A 13,162-nucleotide genomic window follows, 5' to 3' on the forward strand; every position below is an offset into this window, starting at 1 on the left:
TTACCTTTCGTCTTGAATTCCTCTCTGGCTACTGGGCATTTGCAGCCCTGAGTTTATGTTCACTCTGTGAGTTTTCATTCAAGCAATGACCAACAATTTTCCTGTTTTAATTGAGAACACTTTGGGGATTTCTCTATTTCCATCTCCCTTTCTCATTCACTCACTAGCTCTCTTTCTATGCCTTTCGGGCTTTTGAATAGATTGATTGTCGTTTTGCACAATGACAATTTAAGGGCACTGATTGAGCTTCATCAGTTCACAGATTTTTGAAGGTGAACGTCGAGCATAGAAAAAGAGTCTAATTGAACAAAGAGAATGTGTGGCTTCTATATAATTTTATGTCTTTACATTTTACATTTGAGTATAAGGTCTATTTCCCATAATAACTATATTAAAAGAACACGATGTGGTACTACCCCCAAACCTTGGCTCTTTCGCAATCATGTCTATAAAAATATTTTACACACTCAGTGCTCAACTTTTCGCAGAAGCCCCTTGTTCTGGCTGTGGCAGCAACAAAGACAAACTATTTGGTTATCTGTCCTTCTGCACAACTGAGCAACTTAGCCGAAAAACAGAGCAAAACTCGTACTCAAAACTCTCAACTGAAAACTGAAAACACAAAAAAATAAAAGTCCAAGTTGAGTTGAAGCAAAAAACAAACATTTTTCGGGACAGTCAGCTTGAATTACGGAGCTAGGTTGGATTTCCTGGAACCTTTGTCCAAAGAACAAGTCGCACAGCACGTATACAAACTACACACACACTTACACACACACATACACACTCAGACATTTGTATCTATCTATCTATTACAATTTTACTGCTTTATTTTCAATGCTCGAAACTTATCCGCTGGGACCGCAGCCATGTGGCCGATTCTCATGTTGCCGTCAGAGATGATTATGTATTAATAAATGTACAATATATGTTTCGGCATAAACCCCTCCCAAAAAAAAAAACAACAAGTAAGAGGACTCTAGTCGAGACTGCTCGACTAGGAGATACCCTAAACCCTCTAATCTGATATTCACTCTGCACTTCTTTTCGGCACACATACATACACACGCACGTATTAGAACGCGCTCTGCTAACTGCGCAGTAAGCAGCGACTGCGCTTGGGCTGCGCTGTAGTGTGGGCAACATTATAAGAATTTCTTTGTTGAATAATTTAATTTCTAGACGTACAATCTTAATGAAACTTTCAGAACATAATCATAATGTTCAAATGTATGTACATTCCAAAGCACAAGTCTCTAGTACTTGAAATACGTCTTTTACAAAGGTGAGGGTGAGGGGGTGGATATAAGGGTGGGGGGAAAATTACAACAAAAATCGAAATTATATAAAATATATATAAGTCTACATTTAAAATTTGGAAGCTCTAGCTCTAAAGGTGTAGGAGATATAATTAAATAACTAGCATTCGATAAGGTTTTTGATCGATAATAAAATATCGGGAGTAGTTATCGATATTTAAAGAAAAACTTGATATGCGCGTGATATACACGGACCTAGGAAAAAAAATTTCAAGTCTCTAGCTCTTATATCTTCTGAAATCGACGCGTTCATACATACGGACGGACGGACGGACGGACGGACGGACGGACGGACAGACAGACGGACAGGGCCAAATCGACTTAGCTCGTCGCCCTGATCAAGAATATATATACTTTGTGGGGTCTGCCACGCCTCCTTCTGCCTGTTACATACTTTTAACAAAACCATTATACCCTGATTTCCCATTTTCAATGGGTTCAGGGTATAAAAAACAAAACGACTAAGAAGAAGAACACGCTATAACAACTGGTCCATAAAAACGCCAAATGTAGTTAAAATAGCATTTTTGGGGTCGTCTCCGAAAGAGTCGAAAACCTTTTTTGGTGCTAGCTTGAACCGAGGGTCTGTCTGACTCCGCCCTGTGGAGGCTGTCACGGCCTGTGCGTGAGCTTCGGCCATTCAAGCTGGCCATTCTGGTCATTCTGCATGGCCCTCAGAGTTCCAGCGAATCTCCCGGTCGTGGACATCATGTGAGCAGTGACTGGACTCTGTTCCAGGGATTCAGTTTACATTCTATTTTCGTGCGCTGGCTTTTGCCCCACATTAACTGAAGTTTAAATATACATACATATGCTGGCCGATGGTCATTCTTGTCTGAATCGAGAGCTCAGCATTATGCCCTGATTGGCCTTTTTTTTCTGTTTTGATAAAAAGGATTGAAAGCTCCCGCATTTCAGTTCGCATCAAGCATAAGGATATCATCCAAGAGCATTCGCATCCTCAATTAATGGCTCTAATCACAAAGGCTGCTGCCTCGTCTACCCTTCCAGCTCATATATCCTTTCAGTGAACCGCAGCCTTCCAGCTTGATGCACTCACTGTTTGTCGTTGACGTTGAGCAAAGGGCATGCGGCATTCGGCTAGTCCTGTCGGGCTATTTATCTTATGCTGGCTGAATGTGTTATTGTTCTCGGTGCGGGCTGTGTTGACATGTACGATGTACAGACGTATGTATAGAACAACAGGAACAGGACGTGCTGCCACTGCTGTTGCTGCTGCTGCTGTTGTTGTTGTTGTTAAGGGGAAAAATGTTCCAAGTTTTCTTTTGAACAATTCACTTTGAAGGCATAAATTATGCCTTCAGTTTTTCAGTTCGCATGAATTGCTGTTGGCTGTCAGCTTGTCGCCTTGCCTGCCTGCCTGCTTGCCTGCCAGCCTGCCTTACTGCCAGTCTGCCTCTCGCCCCTCCCCCTCCCCCCTGTGACCCTACTTGGCTACATCCCTATCTCGCTTTTGAGAAGCTTAACTCGCCTCTTTTGTGCGCAAAGTTTGGGGCGTCGCTCCTTGAGCGCTGGCTGCAGCCCCTCGGCATAAGAAAACAATCTTCAAGGGTTGTCTGACAGTCAGTCTGCCCGACAGACGGACTCTGTGCAACTGCCACTTGCCCCATGCCCCGTGCCCCGTGCCCCTTGTCTCTTGTCCCTACGCCACTGGCCTGTGCAAGTTTACTGGCTGCTTTTGGGGCCTCTGTGTAATTAATTTGATATGCAACGAAGCGTTTTTTGAAGTTTATATTGTTTGTTTTACTTGAATACGTTGAGGTCTCGAGGCCAGAGCGGCCTCAAGTGCCAGCCGGCACTCAAAATTCTTCTTCTTCAGCCTCAGCCTCTGCCCCTCTCTCCCTCTGTTCAATGGTTGTACTGCCACTCGGCTCAGCTCTTCATTTCGAATACGAAATTCATAAATTTTGATTTACACACAAGTTTTCGTGCACGACTCTCCAAAAAGCGGCTCAGACAATAGTTTTTCCATTCTCCTAAGACTTCTTTGTGTCGGCACACTTGTCTGACCCGCAGGCTGCCTGACGACCTGACTGCCAGACTGCCCGACTGAACTGAAACGGGAACGAGCAGCGCTCATTGTCATGCATATTGTACAATCGTTATGTGAATTTATACTGCTGCCACACACATACATATGCGAACGTCTTTGCATCTGCCTCTGTGTCTTTCAATGTCGCATTTGATTCTCTGGACTATTTCTTAGAAGTCTTGTTTATGCGTTTTCTTCATGACAGCAATTTTCAATTAAAAACGCTCCTCAATTCACAACGTGTCGCGGCACCTCACGAGGTGTGGCCCCCAGCCGCTCAGCTCCCCCAGCGTCTACCCCTAACTAGATTGATTGATCTTAAATTGCCAATGAACAGTTGAAGTCATGTGAGAAATAATTCAATGGGTTTCAATTTGGATTCCTTTGTTATTCAAAGTAAAGAATTCAATGCAAAGCCGAACTATCGAGCGAGATTTCGATATGATAATGTATATAAATATATTGCACACCTGTCAAATTAATCTGCGCCACAGCTCGCCTAACTGTTTTTTATGCTCTCGTTATATTATTTTGCCCAAGCTCTTTATAGCGCATATGTTACACCTACAACCTCGATCTTTTGTTACTACAGCTCGCAAATGCTGGCCATGGGATATACTTCCACCTAGCCATGGAAATGTGCGCAACTGTGTGTGTGTGTGTGTGTCACAGCAAGTGCCGGCAAACGACCTCAACTTCACTACACACAGACACACAGTCATACTCACACACTCACAGAATTACTTTTTCAAATGACTGCAATATAAAAGTGGCTTGGTCTAAGGCCGAAGCCAGCAGCCCAGAGCCGAGTCCATGGGCCCCGTCGTCAGCCGAAACGGCATCAATATCGACATTCGTTCGGGCTTAACTTAATTACATGCCGGTCGACGCCTCGTTGCATAAATGGGAAACTCTCTGCATCTGTATGTGTGTGTGTGTGTGTGTGTGTGTGTGTGTGTGTGTGTGTGTGTGTGTGTGTGTGTGTCTCTGTTGTGGTCCAGCTGTGCGCTGAGTCGCTTTACAACTGTTCGCAACGACCTTCCCAAAATGCTGTTGGTTGTTGTTGTTATTGCTCCTGCTCCTGCTGCTGTTGCTGTTGCTCTTTTGTTGTGCTCTCTAGATCTGCTCCTGTGACACGCCCGTCCAGTGCGCAGGTTCGCCTCATCGCAGTGGCCTCCCAGTCGGCTGAATAAAGAGCGCCATTGCCACTGCGCACACTCGCGCTCCCCTTTGAACCCACGGGAGCTGCTTTGGCGAGGTGGCGACCTTCCAATGAACCTGAAACAGACTCTAAGCTGCACTGGAACTACCTATCAGCAGCAGCAACAGCAGAGGCAGCAGCAGCAGAAAAAACTCCCCATCTGGCTCTGCAGCCCCCGCTTCCTGTCGCTGCCTCTCAGCTGTCCAGGTCTGGCTCGGCTCATGAAGTTACTCAGACATGCATAAAAATGCCGGTTTTATTATGTCGTTCAGCTTGTGTGTGTGTGTTTAACTGTGTGCGCGAGTGTGTGTTTGTGTTTGTGTGTGTTGTGGGTGTGCCGCCTCGGCGTGTCCTTCGAGCGTCTGGCCCCGTCTGGGGACTTTCTGCTGTCGTTTTGAGCTCGAGCCGACGCGACGCAGACGGAGTTGGAGACTGGCTGTCTCCCCTTTCTATGGCCGCCGCTGCCAGCGCACCGCCCCGCTTTTCGCCACAAACTTTTTATCTATTTCTTTTTTTCGTGCCGTATAGAAAACTGAGGCAATTTGGCAGCCTGTGTCGCTGCAGTTGGGCAGCCACCCACACGGCGAATGCTTGCCAGAGACTATGTCGTAAACTGGGCCGTTACCGCGCCACATCCCCCCTCTGGCCATGCGGCTGAGCCAACCCTTGCCTAAGGCGAGTTTTATGTAACAATCCTCTGCTCATAAAATAAAATAGGTACATACATACATACATACATACATATACATCAAAGTTTGCATGTATGCGTGTGGATATATAAAATGCTCGTTTGTGTGTTTTATTGTTGGCTTTCATCCTTGGCCCGACTCTGGTGTGGGCATCCCTCCACACACACGCACACACAAACAGAGACACATTATGTATATATAAAAAGATATAGTTACACACACACACACACACACATATATATATATATATACATATGTGCACACACATATATATATATTTTTGAAATATGCTTGTGACTAATTTAATTTATTTGCCATTGTTGTTTGGGAATTGTGGGATTTCCTTCGGCTGCTGCTGCTGCTGCTGGTGCTGCTGCTTTTCTAGGTTTTCATTGTTACTTGGAAAATTCTTTGAAGCATTTTCGTTTGCTGCTCTCGTTTTAGCAATTGCCCTGCCATTGATTTCACTTAGTTCCCATTGTTGTTGCAGCGAGTCACCAAAGAGCTCTGACCATGAGCGCTATGGGAATTTTCTAAGCTGCGTCTAGTTCGTTTTCTCGTTTGTTGTTTATTTGTTGTTTGCTTCAAATAAATTGCCTCAATTTTGTCATAAAAATGAAAACTTTTACAATTAAGAGTTTACCTTTTTATTTATGAGCTGCGGATGCTATGGCAATTGCCCTGCTTGGCTGGCTCAGAGCGAGGAATGGAACGGAAACGGTGACAACAACTGAAACGGAAATGTTGATAAATTAGCGCCATCTAGCGTTCGCCATGGTGTCTTACTACGATAAGCAATTTATAAAGCTCACTTACATATTGTGAGCTGGAGTTGACTTAAACATATGCGCTATATACATGAATATTTATATGTATGTGCACTGACAGATATAGTTTGGAGTGAGCTGCACTTGGTGTGGGTGCAATCAAAATTCACAAATAGCTCAGTTCATAAATATTGTATTCCTATACGAATTACACACAATTTTCACTCATACAGCGAATGCATTGATTAATTTAATTTGCTTTCATTGTGCATTGCGCACATTACAAAGCCTTTACCAAATGGCATATATCAATTTTTCCAATCTCTAACTGCCACACACACACACTCGTATATATAGCATTGATTTTGGATTTATGCATATTTTATGCCGCTGGCAAATGCCAGCTGCCGCCCACTGAGACACCCACACGACCTTCGCCAAGCAGGAAAATACAAATTCGTGAGTGTGTGTGTGTGTAAGTGTGTGTGAGTCTGTGTCCAATAATTTGTTGGCAATGCCAAAATATGCAACCCACAGCGCACATAATAAATTGAATTAAAAGAAGCAATAAAAAATGAATAAAATCAATGGAAGAAAAAAAAATATTGTAAGCATAAATGAGCAAAAAAAAAAAAAAAGAAAAAAAGAAATAAATAAAGTTTTGTAAATTGCGCTATTCGTCTGCTGGCAGGCAACTAATTTATGGCATTTACAAGACGACAACAACAACATTTTTGCACATCAACAATTTCCACTGGTTGCAGCAGCAAATTAGCCAGCCAACATCTGCAGCAGCAGCAACATAATTTTTTCTTTTTTTCTCTTTTTTTTGCAGCAACAGCAGCCGCATGCATAAATTTTGCAACAGCAACAACAGCAGCAAAAAGAACTGCAGCAGCAGCAGCAGCAGCAGCAGCAACAACTGCAACTGCAACTGCAACTTCAAATGATTTGCCTGTTGCTGCTGCTGTTGTTGTTGTTGTTTGTATCTGTCGCTTGTTTTTGCTTAAATTATAGACATTTGACTGGCTGTGCAACAGCATTTGGCATGCAATTTTTCTTGCTTATTTGAATGAGTGACTCGCATTTGGATTTGCATTCGCATTCGCATTCGTATTCGCATTCGTATTCACATTTCTTAGAACTTCCTGAAATGTTGCCTTACAATATTTGTAATTAAGCAATTTGTTTCGAGGGCGTCGCAACATTTCCGCTGGCCAATTGATTGAGCAGCCAGCGATTCTCTTGTAACGGATGTGCCCATTTGGGTCTTGCCACATGCGACATGCGACAGCAACAGCAACTGCAATTAGTGGCAAGCGAGCGAGTGAGAGAGACGGAAAGAGAGAGAGAGAGAGAGAGAGAGAGAGAGAGAGGGCAGCCCTTGGCCAAAGTTCGGTGCAAAGTTCTTATGTATGTAAGGCGTATGTAGAATGTCACACACAACCTGCAGCTGCCTACGCATTGTTCGTACACTGAGCGAAATAGTCGATGAACGTTACTGAAGTGATATTAGGATAGAGTGTCACTCCTTGGTTTATGAAGTAGCTGCCCAGCCGCAGATCCTGCGTGCTCTTTCCACTCGCAATACTTGAATAGAGTACACAATTATTTTTTGTAGTGTATTGGACTGCTGCACTCATATGTTTGCACTATTCGATTGATTTCTTTTGTCACGACATTTGCCTCCTTATTGAGCAACTTTTCAAGCAGCAGCTTCTGCATCTTGTCCATATTGATTTTTCATTGCACTGCCAGCAACAACTACAACAACAATAATAATAATAATAATAAAATAATAATGAAAACAGCGTAGCGCAATATAATTGGAATTTGAAATTGTAAATTGGATATTTTTGCAATGAAAAGACCGAAAAAAAAGAAGCGAATAAAAAGAAGTCACAAAGCAGCAGCAGCAGCAACAGCAACAGCAGCAGCAGCAACAACAACAATCAGCAGCAACAACAATCAGCAGTAGCAACAGCAACATGTGAGTATGTATTTGATTTTGATTATTTATTCAATGAGCGTTTGCCGTTGTATTTGGCTTCATTGTGTGCATGTCCAGCGGACAAGTGAACCAATCGAGCCAATGGGGCATCAATGGCTATGCTCTCGCCCCGCCCCCGTCCGCCGCCATGCCCCTTGCCAGAGTGAGCATGTGTGCCATGCATTAGTCTGCCAATAGCCCGACGCCACACAAAGGCCAATTTAATTTGAAACACAGCAACGTTGACTGACAGACCGAGAGACAGACGGACCGACAGCCCGACGGACAGATGGACTGATAGACAGGGGAATGGCTTTAAAGCCAGACAGTCACCAAGAACTTGAAGCGAATAAACGCAAATAACTCAATCCAACTACAACTAAAACTAAAACTGAAATTTGAACTATTGCTGCTGCTGCTGCTGCTGCTCTTGCTGCTGATGTCGTTCATGTTGTGCATTCAAATCAATCGAAGCGAAACACTTAAAGATTTCTATTCATTGCTATTAGTTGCTGCCAGCAAACGAGCAAGTTAAGTGCTTGGATGAAATAAACGTGTCAGTTATGCAAAGGAAACCAGTTAGCATTTGGTAAAAATAACAATAATATATAACTGAAAGCTGGAGGCTACGATAAAATCAATAGAAAAATAATCAAATTACAATTGAATATGCTAATGGGAGCCATTAAAGGGGCTTAACTCTAGATAAACGTGGACGCGACTGTGGCCCATAGTAAATTGAGTAATGTCGGAGAGATAGCTGGAAAATCAAGATTAATCAAATGGAATTGCTCATTTGTTAGGCAAATGCCAGGTCTCAGCTATTGTTGCTAATATACGGGTATGTAAATATTTTGATAATCTGGCTCAAACGACTTCCTGACTGAATAAACATGATATGATAAAATATCAAGTGATCCAACCGACCTGAGTCAGCATTTCCAGAAAATGTGTTACTATTTGTAGAGGTCTTATATATGGCATGGACTTGCATGTTTGTACTTAGTCAACTACCGTCTCTTTTTCATTTCGTTTCAAAGTTTGTTGTAAATTTCTACATTCTGACCTTGACTAATTTTAGAAAACATTTGTGTTGGATTTGAGTTCGAGTTTCTTGGCCTCAGCTGTGTCTGGGCTCAATGGATTACAATTATGATTGGGTCTCTCGAAATTGAAAAGCAAACACAAGCAAACCCCATAACGAGGCCGACCCATAGCAGCACGTACGGCCGCATGCCCCCATAGGGAGACTTAGGCCACATACCATTTGTCAGATAGAAAACTTGCACTGGGCTCTCAGAGCAGCAGCGTCTCGAGCATACTAATAATATATATATATAAAGTCAATTTGAGGCGCGTTTAGAGATGGTTTTTTTTTGGGTCTTTGGGTGTGTGGGTAATTATAATGCGCCATAGTTACGCCCGGCAAGCTGCATAAATATTGAAATTAAATAATCACAAATGCCACAGATAAATAAGCCAGCCAACTGTAAAAACAATACGTAATAGCAGCAATCGTAAAAAATTACGAACATATGCGTTCGAAATTCCAACTGAATGTATAATATAATATTTTAATATTTGATGTTTTTTGTCGCTGTTGCTGTTGTTGTTGTTGTTGTTGTTGGTTACGAACATTTGTTTCTTTCAGAAATGTGTCGCCTTATGGCTAGAAGCCCATTGGGGCTGGTTTAAAGTCGAGCTGTTGTTGGCTTCTGGCTTCTGGGGTAGCCCCAGAGTTATTCAACTTTTATTTTAATTTCCTTTACGAGGGCAGCTCGCATTTTTGTTTATTTTTTTCGTTTTTTTTTTTTCTTTCGAGAAACCAATAATGCCGCACTTCAGCGGGCCATAAAAGTAGCATAAAAATACAAAACGAAATCTAAACGCGACCCCCGCGTTGACCCACCCAACCACCCGGCAACCCCACAGGCAGCGATGGTGGTGGTGGTGCGTCGTGCGGTGCATAAAAATAAGTAATATCGTAAAAATTACAGGAAATAAAAATCGCTACGTAAATACGTGCAAGTGCAGGAGAGCGAGAGGCAGAGCCACAGTCAGAGCCAGAGCCAGAGCCCAAGCCAGACACGAAGGTGGAGCTGGAGCCCGAGTTGGCCAACTTTCTCGCCGTCTGAAATTGGCAGTAAAATTATGGCAGACAACGCTGCGAAAAATGAGGAAAATTGTAACAGACATTGAGGCGGTTGGCAGAAACGTGAACGCAAACAACTATTAAATATTTGGTCAGTCTGAAATTGAATGGCAGTCTGAAGTTCAAGTTACCAGCGAGCGATGTTGGCGATGTTGGTCTCTGGCCGTATTTCAATAAGGCGAATAACAAGTATACGCCACATGCGCCATGAATAATTCATGCAGCTCACTTTTTGAGCCACATTCAGCATAATTACTATGCCGAGTCGAATTACATCCTCAGGCTTTAGCATCTCTGCATTGTTATGCAACTGCCAACTGATTAGCTGAAAGGTAATCGTGTATTAGTTATATTTTAGGCATGGCCAGGCTTTAATCGAAACAAAGCCAAGACACTCACTCAATTACGACAACTATGAGAATGCAAAACAGTTTGCTCTAACAATGTATAGCCATGTTAGAGACATTTCCTTTACAACATTAACAATGCAACTGAGTTTCCAATTACATAGCGAATGTGCATGTGTATCTTGGTGTATATGTGTGTGTGTGTGTAAAGCCCATAATCATTTCAAATGGCAAATTATGACAGCGAGTAGGGGCCAGAGCAACAACAATAACAACAACAACTACAGCTACAACATAAACGAATGACAAGCAAATGAAATGAGCTTTTAATCAATTTCCGGTATTAAAGCGCAGACAATCATTCAACAATGATTGCTGTTGTTGTTGTTGTGGCTCGTGTTGTTGTTGCTGCTGTTGCTGCTGATGTTGCATTTAATTAACAAACAATTTATATTCATAAACCTCAATCGGTCACATGCAAATGCACATGAAACCTGGGCACATGGCAAACAGAATAAAAAAGAAGCAAATAATAATGTGTCCAAGGGGCCAAACAAACTGCGATTTAGCAAAAGCGGAAATACTCTTTTTAAAAAAAGCCCTAAAGGTACCTTACCTAAAAGGTAACTTAAAGTTAAGCTTTTAATATTAATAATAAGATAAAATTGTAGCTTAAACCTTCTCCTAATCATCAGCCCAGAATAAGTTAAGTTCAGCATATTCAAAATCCAATTGAATTTAATAAATACCTAACACATTTATTACTGAATTTGTCACAGTGTATGCCTTAATCTGCTTATGCACGCATTGGAGACTACGCAGCAAGCTGACTGATAAAAGCAATATGCTTCTGTCAAGGGTATGCAAATTATATCAAATACTGTGGATGTAATAAATATTGCAAATGCGTGCCAGGCAATACGAAACTGAGTGTGTGTGAGGGTGTGTGTCTGTGTGTGCTGAGCGACGATGTAGCTGAGCTCTGAGGCCAGCAAAAAAAAAGGCATGAAACGAGCGTCCAATGTGCAACATGGCAACTCATTGGGGGCTGCGTACCTGACTGCATGAAAGCCTCCCTGCCTCCCTGCCTCGCTGCCTCGTCCCTGCCACATGGCAAATCTGTTGTAAGACAGACGCGCAGCGGGCAGCCAACAAAGCGCCACATTGTTGATGTTGATGTTGTTATTGTTGTTGCTGTTGCTGCCACGTGTTGGCAACATATGCGGGCCACATCAACAACAGACCAGCACAGCAGCAGCAGCATGCCCACAATTGGGCATGGCTATTGGCTAGGCATAAGCTGCGCATCGACTGGGCTCGGGAGGTGGGTGCAGCTATCATGTGGTGTGTGAAAATGGGCGGAGCGAATGCTCGCCAAAATTCCTAATGCCCCTGACACACAATTAGCCCCGTGACCAACGCCAATGCCCGGGATGTGAGGGGAGAGAGAGAGAGAGAGAGGGAGAGTGTGGAATAGCGAGCTTAGCGAATCATTAATTAAACCTGGCGAAAACATACAGCAAGAAATTATTATAATGGACGCATGGGAAATAAGAGGAAAAACCTCTGCGAGTCAGCTAATTAGCATGCTCGAAATTCGTTGCCAGTTGCTAGGGCTGTACGGGGGGAGGGGAGACACTCAGCTGGCAGAGGGCAGCACTATTTTTGTTTGTCCAATTTCAGCCTGCGCGCTAAGAGAGAAACCGAAAAAATGCCGCAAATAAGCAGACAGGCTATAAGGCAGAGACAACTACAGACACCACGGGTCGCCCCGAAAGGGCAAACAAAATTAAGACTAAAGGTCAGCCAAGCAAACAGCACAAGTATGCCAACAGAAAGACCCAACAACAAATACCAAAGCAGAGAGGACGCTAAATAAACAAAGGTAATGCCCCAAACACAAGAGCACCAGAAGATCTGGGAAAGAAGCGAAACGACAGCAATCCTGGTTATCCACTTATTCCTGCTGACTTAAGAGCCAAAAGTTCTATTAAGACTTTAGTTAGACTTAGGGATACATGTACATTGATTATCGGGCAGATAGTTCGACATTAATCAAGAGATCATTTAGAAAATAATTGAAACTGAATTTAAAGACATATTTTATTTTTAGTCCGAAAATTTGTTATGTTCTAGATCTAATGATTGATAGGCTTAGTGAATATTACCTTGCAGTCAATTATGACCGATAGACTGTTAGACAGTCCGTCAATCATTAAATCGGCTATCCAGAAGGTATTATCACCATAGAACATATTTACTGATTTCATAATATATGTATGTAAATATATATTTAGAATATTATTTATTTGTTATTGATTTCAAACTAAATATATATAAATAGAATATATACATTTCTTTAAATCTCAAATATATATATGCACTTACATATATCGTATATAGCTCATTTTATATGTATATACAAATTTATATTTATTATTTAGTTAGACAATCAATCAATTAGTCATTCAAAGCGGAAAGTTGTATATAAATTGATATAGGCACAAATACATACACATAGATACATATATGCATGCATTTATATCACTGAATTAGTCAATCAAGCAGCCAGTCGATCAATCAGTCAGTTAGACAGAAAAAAGAAACAGTTATATATGTATATTCATATACATTTATCTGCTCT

At 42.2% G+C, this 13,162-nt stretch overlaps 1 protein-coding gene across 2 annotated transcripts in view; it reads right to left on the minus strand.

The window, feature by feature from the left end:
* LOC6574371 (nuclear RNA export factor 1) overlaps positions 1-13,162 on the minus strand; it is a 67,004-nt gene that overhangs the window by 6,289 nt on the left and 47,553 nt on the right. Inside the window, exon 4 of one of the 2 annotated variants that reach the window (XR_004364913.2) lies at positions 5,906-5,992. The exons of the other annotated variant lie outside the window; for it this stretch is intronic. The gene's annotated coding sequence lies outside the window, so the exon portion shown is untranslated. The remainder of the gene's footprint in view (positions 1-5,905; positions 5,993-13,162) is intronic. 2 annotated transcript variants of the gene reach the window in all.

Source organism: Drosophila mojavensis, unplaced genomic scaffold (genome assembly GCF_018153725.1).
Source record: "Drosophila mojavensis isolate 15081-1352.22 unplaced genomic scaffold, ASM1815372v1 contig_277, whole genome shotgun sequence".
Taxonomy (NCBI): domain Eukaryota; kingdom Metazoa; phylum Arthropoda; class Insecta; order Diptera; family Drosophilidae; genus Drosophila; species Drosophila mojavensis.